The 7,317-nt window shown below is 44.1% G+C and overlaps 1 pseudogene; it reads right to left on the reverse strand.

The window, feature by feature from the left end:
* Nucleotides 1-2,213: 2,213 nt before the first annotated feature.
* LOC130111841 (uncharacterized protein K02A2.6-like) lies at nucleotides 2,214-5,572 on the reverse strand (annotated as a pseudogene).
* Between the last annotated feature and the right edge of the window lie 1,745 nt (nucleotides 5,573-7,317).

Raw genomic sequence — 7,317 nt, forward strand, 5'->3', positions numbered from 1 at the left:
CGAATCCCCGTGTTACCTCCGGCTTGGTCGGGTGTCCCTACAGACACAATTGGCCGTGTCTGTGGGTGGGAAACCGGATGTGGGTATGTGTCCTGGTCGCTGCACTAGCGCCTCCTCTGGTCGGTCGGTCGGTCGGGGGGGGGGATAGCGTGATCCTCCCATGTGCTACATCCCCCTGGCGAAACCCCTCACTGTCAGGGGAAAAGAAGCGGCTGGCGACTCTACATGTATCGGAGGAGGCACGTGGTAGTCTGCAGCCCTCCCCGGATTGGCAGAGAGGGTGGAGCAGCAACCGGGACGTCTTGGAAAATAGGGTAATTGGCCAAGTACAATTGGGGAGAGCCCCCCCCCCAAAAAAACTGTTAATATAGTCGGTGGCCCCATTGACTATTCCTCCATATCAGTATTGTTTATAGGCTGGAGTTCTCGAGCATACACCTGTTCCTCAATGTTCTCCTACAGTAAAATCCTGAGTGTTAATTTAACAAATGGACAACTCAGAGTTAAATTAACACTCAGTTTTTTACTGTGTAGGACTGAATTTGATGTGAATATTGAAGGCTGTTTGTATTGGAAATTATTTGCCAAATACATAAAGTATATAAAACAAACTTAATGCATTCTTTGCAGTGGAATATGATGTGGATGTTATTAATAGTATTATTCAGTGTTGCTACATGTTGTGTTTTAGTCGGTGTCTGTTGTCATCCCGTCAGTCTCTCCTACAGGGCCTTTTTCACTGGCAACTCAATGAAACGCCTCTTCATCTCTAATGTGACGCATTATCCAATATTTCATGAGAGGGTTTGGAATATGATTTTTCATTTTGGAACAAGTTTTCCATCTTAATTTTACTTAGCACAGTACAAGTCTGACTCGGATATTAATGTGTTTCATGCATCATAGCTTTTTGAGTTTGAAACCCCTTGTTTTATTTCCATGATAAGGGAACTATTGACTATTAAGCCTTTTATAACGAACTTTTAGTAACCACAACTTCTTTTTAACAATAATGTCATGTACTGTCAAACCAATCCTGTCCCGTTTACTGGCCATACTCTTTGCCAGCGTCGTGGTGTAACATTTCCTATCTGTAATTAAACCAGTGTAAACTAAAGCTTTGCAAGATGTGTGCATAAATCCTAAACGACATAGTGTATCGATTATTACGTTAACAGAACCCTTGAAGAAAAGGTAAAACGACAACTAAATATTAAAAACATATTCAGGGGTGTCCGGGTAGCGTCGCGGTCTATTCCGTTGCCTACCAACACAGGGCTCGCCGGTTCAAATCCCCGCGTTACCTCCGGCTTGGCCGGGCGGCAATGGCGGATCATGGGAGCCCCGGATAGTTCCAAAAGTGCGCATAGAATATGTGTCACGTTGGAATATATCTATATATAAATGTAAAAATCTGAAAATTTGTTAGTAGTTACCAGAAATCGCGGCTAAGCAGCTCATTTAAATGACCCGCCAAGCTTCGTTTGGAACTATTCGGCGGCTACATGAACCACGTGACCCTCTCGCGTTCTGACCCCTCATTGACGCAACTCTCTTTCTAGGGCTCTGGTCCTGCCTAGGCTTTGTCCATCACACTCCTTAATGCCTTGGAGGCCAATCTGATTCTGTATCAGCAGCACTTTTCTCTGAGACACTTGATAAGCAAACTCTTGGAGACTGTGATAACGTGTTCTTTTATGAAAATATGTAGTTTCACCGGATTTGGGTTTACCGATTTTATTCAGTCTCACGGAACAGCGTACAGATTCACATGTTGTCATTTCAGTTATCACTACTTACTCTGTATGTCTCAACTCATCAACTTGATAACCCTAGGGGTCAACTGTACCTCCTTAGGGTGTGGGGTGGTACTGCCGGTAAGTATAATATGAACAGGTAGTCAGTATACCACATCCCTCCCCCCTTAAGAGTAAACTACTCGGGTGAGCTTTAACCTCAAGTTACCTTCTTTTTTTAAACTGCTCACACATTGTACTGTAACAGCAATTCAAAACTAAATAAAATGTTTAACTTAAGTGTTCAAAGTTAATTTCAACATTTCATATTATGACAATGTTTACCCATGTGTTTTTTTTTTTTTTTTACATATCCTGCTTGAACATAGCACAAGAATGAACTAGGAAGGTGGGTAGACTACCAGCCTCCAGTGATTCCCAGAGCTTATTCTTGCTCTTGCTTGAGGGATCTCACTACTAACTTACAAAGTCTTTCATGTAAGCAGGAGCCTGTCTTGTGTGCTCAGAGCGGCGCAGTACTGGTGTTGGGTCTGCTCTCATGTCTGGCGGGTCTGGAGGGTGAACCTCAGCTATCTCAGCAGGCTCAGAGACTTCCCCTTCCACTGAAGCAGAGACCGTCGAGTCTGCAGGCAAGGCCTCTGCTGCTTGCTTCGACTCCTGAAGAGTGGTAGGCTTCTCTGTCACCTCCGGCATGGACGTCTCGGTCATTGATGCATGCCGTCTCCGGATTTGGTCGACATGACGTCTCATGACACGTCCATCTCCTGTCTGTACCGTGTAGGATACAGGTCCTGTGTTCTGCTCGACGACCGCTGGTACCCACATTGGCCCGTAGCTGTAGTTACGGATGTACACATCATCACCAGGGGAAAAACTTCTCCACTTACTGTGTGTGTCATGTTGTTCCTTTTGTTTAAGTTGTTTCTTACGTATCTTTGACTTCACATCAGGCAGTAGAACATCCAGTGTTGAACGTAGTCTCCTGGACATCAGCATTTCCGCTGGTGACAAGCCAGTAGTGGTTTGTGGTGTGATTCTGTAATTGAATAGAAATCTGGCTATTTTTGTTTCTAAAGTGTCTCCTTTTATTTTCTTTATACCTTGTTTGAATGTCTGCATGGCTCTTTCAGCCAAGCTGTTTGATGCCGGGTGGAAGGGCACAGATGTCACATGCTGTATGCTATTCTGTTTCAGAAGCGTCTCAAACTCTTGGCTTATGAAGCAAGTTCCGTTGTCAGATACAATTGTCTGGGGCAGCCCGTGCGTGCTAAAGCACTGTCTGAGCTTTTCGATAGTTGCTTGGCTTGTTGCGGTATTCGTTGGATACACGTCAATCCATTTGGAGTGTGCGTCTACAATGATAAGAAATATCTTACCTAGATGAGGGCCGGCATAATCAATGTGAAGTCTGTTCCAGGGTGTCTCAGGCCACTCCCAGGGGTGGAGAGGCGCTGCGGCTGGAGACTTTCTGTTTTCCTGACATGTGTAGCAGGACTTTACTTCCCTTTCAATGTTGGAGTCCATCCCTGGCCACCTTATGTACGAATGTGCTAAGCCCTTCATTCTTGATATACCTGGGTGTGTGTGGTGTAGTTGTTTCAAGATGGCTTCCCTTCCCCTCTTCGAAAAAACCACTCTCGCCCCCCCAGAGCACACATCCATCCTTCACACTCAGTTCCAGTCTTCTCTGATTGTAGGGTTTGTATGCTGTTTCCACCTCTTTTGGCCATCATTTCAGACACCAAAGGAGCACTTGAGAGAGTGTCTCATCTTTTGCTGTCCACTGCTTTACCTGTGCTGTTGTGATAGGTAGATCTTCCATCACATCCAGCATCAGGACTTGTTTTGTGTTGTCTTCCTCCTCTGGTTGTGGCAGCGGCAACCTGCTCAGTGCATCTGCATGTGCGTGTTCCTTGCCGGGTTTGTATATGATTTTGTACTCGTAAGCTCTCAGCAGTGTTGCCCACCTTTGCACTCTTGGTGACCCCATCTGTGGCACTGGCTTCTTCTCATGAAAAAGTGATATTAGCGGTTTGTGGTCGGCGCTGATTGTGAATGTACGTCCACAGAGGTATTTACGGAACCGCTTGATTCCGAACATGATGGCTAACCCCTCCTTATCGAGCTGCGAGTAGCGCTTCTCGGCTGGTGTCAGTGTGCGTGACATGAAGCGTAATGGCTTTTCACTTCCATCTCCCATGACATGTGACAGCACGGCGCCAACTCCGTATGGTGAGGTGTCGCATGCCAGCACCAAGTCCTTGTCTGCTGTGTAGTGACCCAGGACTTTGGCTGATTTCAGCAGTTGTTTGGATACAGGGAAAGCATCCTCCTGTTCTTTTTTCCAGGCCCATGGAGCATCTTTTCTTAACAGCTGGTGTAATGGAGCTAAACGTGTGGCAAGATTGGGGAGAAATTTGTTATAGTAATTTAACAGGCCTAGGTATGCCTTAAGCTCAGTCACTGTGGTTGGCGGTGGGGTCTCCTCAATGGCTCTCACCTTACTCTGTACTGGGTGCAGACCATCAGCATTGATCCTGTGACCTAAGTATTCCACTTCGGCCAGTAAGAATGCACACTTGTGTCTGTGAAGTCGCAGACCGGCTTCTTTGAGTCGCCTGAGCACCTCGTCCAATGTGCTCAGGTGTTCGGATTCATCTCTCCCCGTCAATAATATGTCGTCTAAATAAACAGCTACCCTAGGCAGGCCTTGTAACAGACTTTCCATCATTCTCTGAAAAGTCACAGGTGCTGACGATACTCCGAACACAAGCCTATTGTAGGTGAACAGGCCTCTGTGTGTGTTTATTGTTAGGTATTTCTTGGACTCGTCATCCATGACGATCTGTTGATAGGCGTGGCTTAAATCGAGCTTGGAGAACTGTTTCCCTCCTGCTAGTGTATTGAACAGGTCTTCGACGCGGGGAATAGGGTATTGCTCTAGAGAAGAGGCGCCGTTTACTGTTAGTTTGTAATTGCCACATATCCTGACTGAACCATCCGGCTTCAGGACAGGTACAATGGGCGCCGCCCACTCAGCATACTTAACAGGTGCTATAATGCCCTCCTTCAGTAGTCTATCTCCTCTTGTACTTTCGCCCTCATGGCATATGGAACTGAGCGGGGCCTGTAAAACTTGGGACGGGCTTCAGCAGACGCACAAATTGTGGCTTTCATGCCTTTTAACATGCCAAGTTCTTGCTTGAAAACATCCTCATGCTTCATGAGCACTTCCGGTAATCTCTGTGTCTGTGTCCTCATATGCTTTATCTCATCCCACTTCAGCTTCAGGGCCTCTAGCCATCCTCTTCCCAACAAGCTAGGTCCAGTACCTTTCACCACCACTAGGGACAACGTCTTCCCCTGTTGCACGTAGTTTGCTTCCACTTCAGCCACTCCTACTACTTTAATTTTCTCTCCTGTGTATGATTTGAGTGAGAGTTTGGTTTGTTTTATTGACGGGTGTTGTTTTTCTTCCCACGTCTCATTAAACTTCGTTTCATTCATGATGCTCACACTACACCCTGTGTCAATTTCAAAATTTACTTTCTTCTTATTCACTTCCACGTTTACTTCAAATGGCTTTATTCTCTGTATGGACGTTTCTGTTTTCAGGCAAGTTAATGTAAATTCCTCTTCTTCTTGTTCCGAACTATCACTATCCTGCCTCCCACACTCACAGCGGTAGACGTTGTGTAGGCAGTTAAGTTTCAGTTTGTCTGGGCAAAGTTGTGCCATCAGATGTTGTTATTTTTATTTCTTCTTGAACTGTTAGTAAGAACACAAGGAAAGTAAATTGAAACTTACAATTCCATTTTCTCGTTATTTGAGCTTTTTTATGTGCAGCTAATAGTGAAAGCAAGCTTATCTTTTATTTTTCTACCAACCTCAATGAGAAACTTGCCAAGTTTGGAATCTGGATTCACGCAAATTTTAGTCCTTAATGTTGCACTGAAATGAATAAAAGAATCGTGTTGGGTATAAAAGTCAGAACACACCGCATGAAATTGACAGAAGCTGGGAACCTGTGGCTAGATATTTAATTAGTGTACTTACACAATCTCCACTCGTGGACAAAGGGGACTTTTCTTGTGAACTTGAAAACTCTTCATGAGTTTCAGGTTTAGGCAGTCAACAGTGCCGGCTGAACACATACATTTAAGACGACTATGAAGTTGCCCTGTGGGGAGGAGAGATGCAGCACTGTTATGGCATGCTGCGAGTTAAGTTTTTAAGTATTATTTGGTCAAAGAAAACAATACACGCAGAATAAAATAATCAAACACATGGATGTTGCACTTAAGCGAGTTTTTGGGTTTGGGTCTGAAGACTTCAAAATGTAGTACCTTCAGAGCAAATTAATATATGAATAAATATGTCATAAAGCCCGCCAGAATCAATTTTCACGAAAATAAGTCATTCATTATGCATAAATAAATAAAAACAAAACACAAACCCTCAAATTCATTAAACAACGTACCTTCTACGTGAAAGACAAGCAGGCAGCTGAGAAGGCAGAACACAGCTAATGTTATTGAGCTAGCCATCGATGGACGTGCCTTGACTCTACGGTCCCTCAAATTGAGTACTTTCACTGATTTAGTGAAAATGATGAAGATGGATGAGAGCTTGTCATCTATTTATGCTGTGTGAGACACTCAGACGGGTCCAGTCTCAATAGTGAGAAAGGGAATTTCCCGATCTTTTTCTCTTCTCTCTTTCTCATTGTTAACTAGAAGGCCACGACATTTACTTGAAAAAGGAACTGTATATAACAGTTATAATGTCCGATTGATTATCAGGAATAATGTGTATATATAGTTTCTTTTTGAATGGATCATCACATCCAAGTATTCTCAACCTTTTCAACAAAATTCACATAATTTCTCAATTGTTCCTTCCATCTGTTGACAATGATTGATGGTAACATGTGCTGGTTGACGACACTGCTGCAATAGTGGCTCACGAGTCAACAACGTCACCCATTCGTCAGTCTGTTTGACTTGTTGAGTGACAATTGATTTTTATGCACGTGGTTAGCCTGACATGCGCCGAAATGATTAAATCTATTCAAACAGTTAACACGGAGACCCATTCGGCCGTGCTGATGTGCAAAGCCTGTGTGCTATTCAGAGGCCCTGATTCATTCCCACGTGGTAATAATGGAAATGGTCATGTGAGGTGCAGCAATATAACTGTAGTTTCTGGTGACCATTCCACTGCTGTCGAGAATCCATTATCTGCACACCGACTAAGGTCTGGCACTGGTCTGCTTAATGTCAGTAGTCTGAAACCGCCAACGTCAAATCTTTTTGTAATACCCGTGTGAATAAGTGAATCGTTGTAACTCACATTTCGGTGGCCTTGCGCATACGAAACAGACAGCGATTGTACAGAAAACGGCTTGTGTTCTACTGTAACAGGTTTCTGAAATTCTGATCTGACCAGAAATGTAAAGCGCTTTGAGTGGCTGTTGCAGCTAGAAAAGCGCTATATAAAATGCAACTTGATTGACTGATTTGATTGATTGATTGAATAATGTACACTGTTGAGTCTGACA

This window comes from Lampris incognitus, chromosome 1, assembly GCF_029633865.1.
Source record: "Lampris incognitus isolate fLamInc1 chromosome 1, fLamInc1.hap2, whole genome shotgun sequence".
Lineage (NCBI taxonomy): Eukaryota > Metazoa > Chordata > Actinopteri > Lampriformes > Lampridae > Lampris > Lampris incognitus.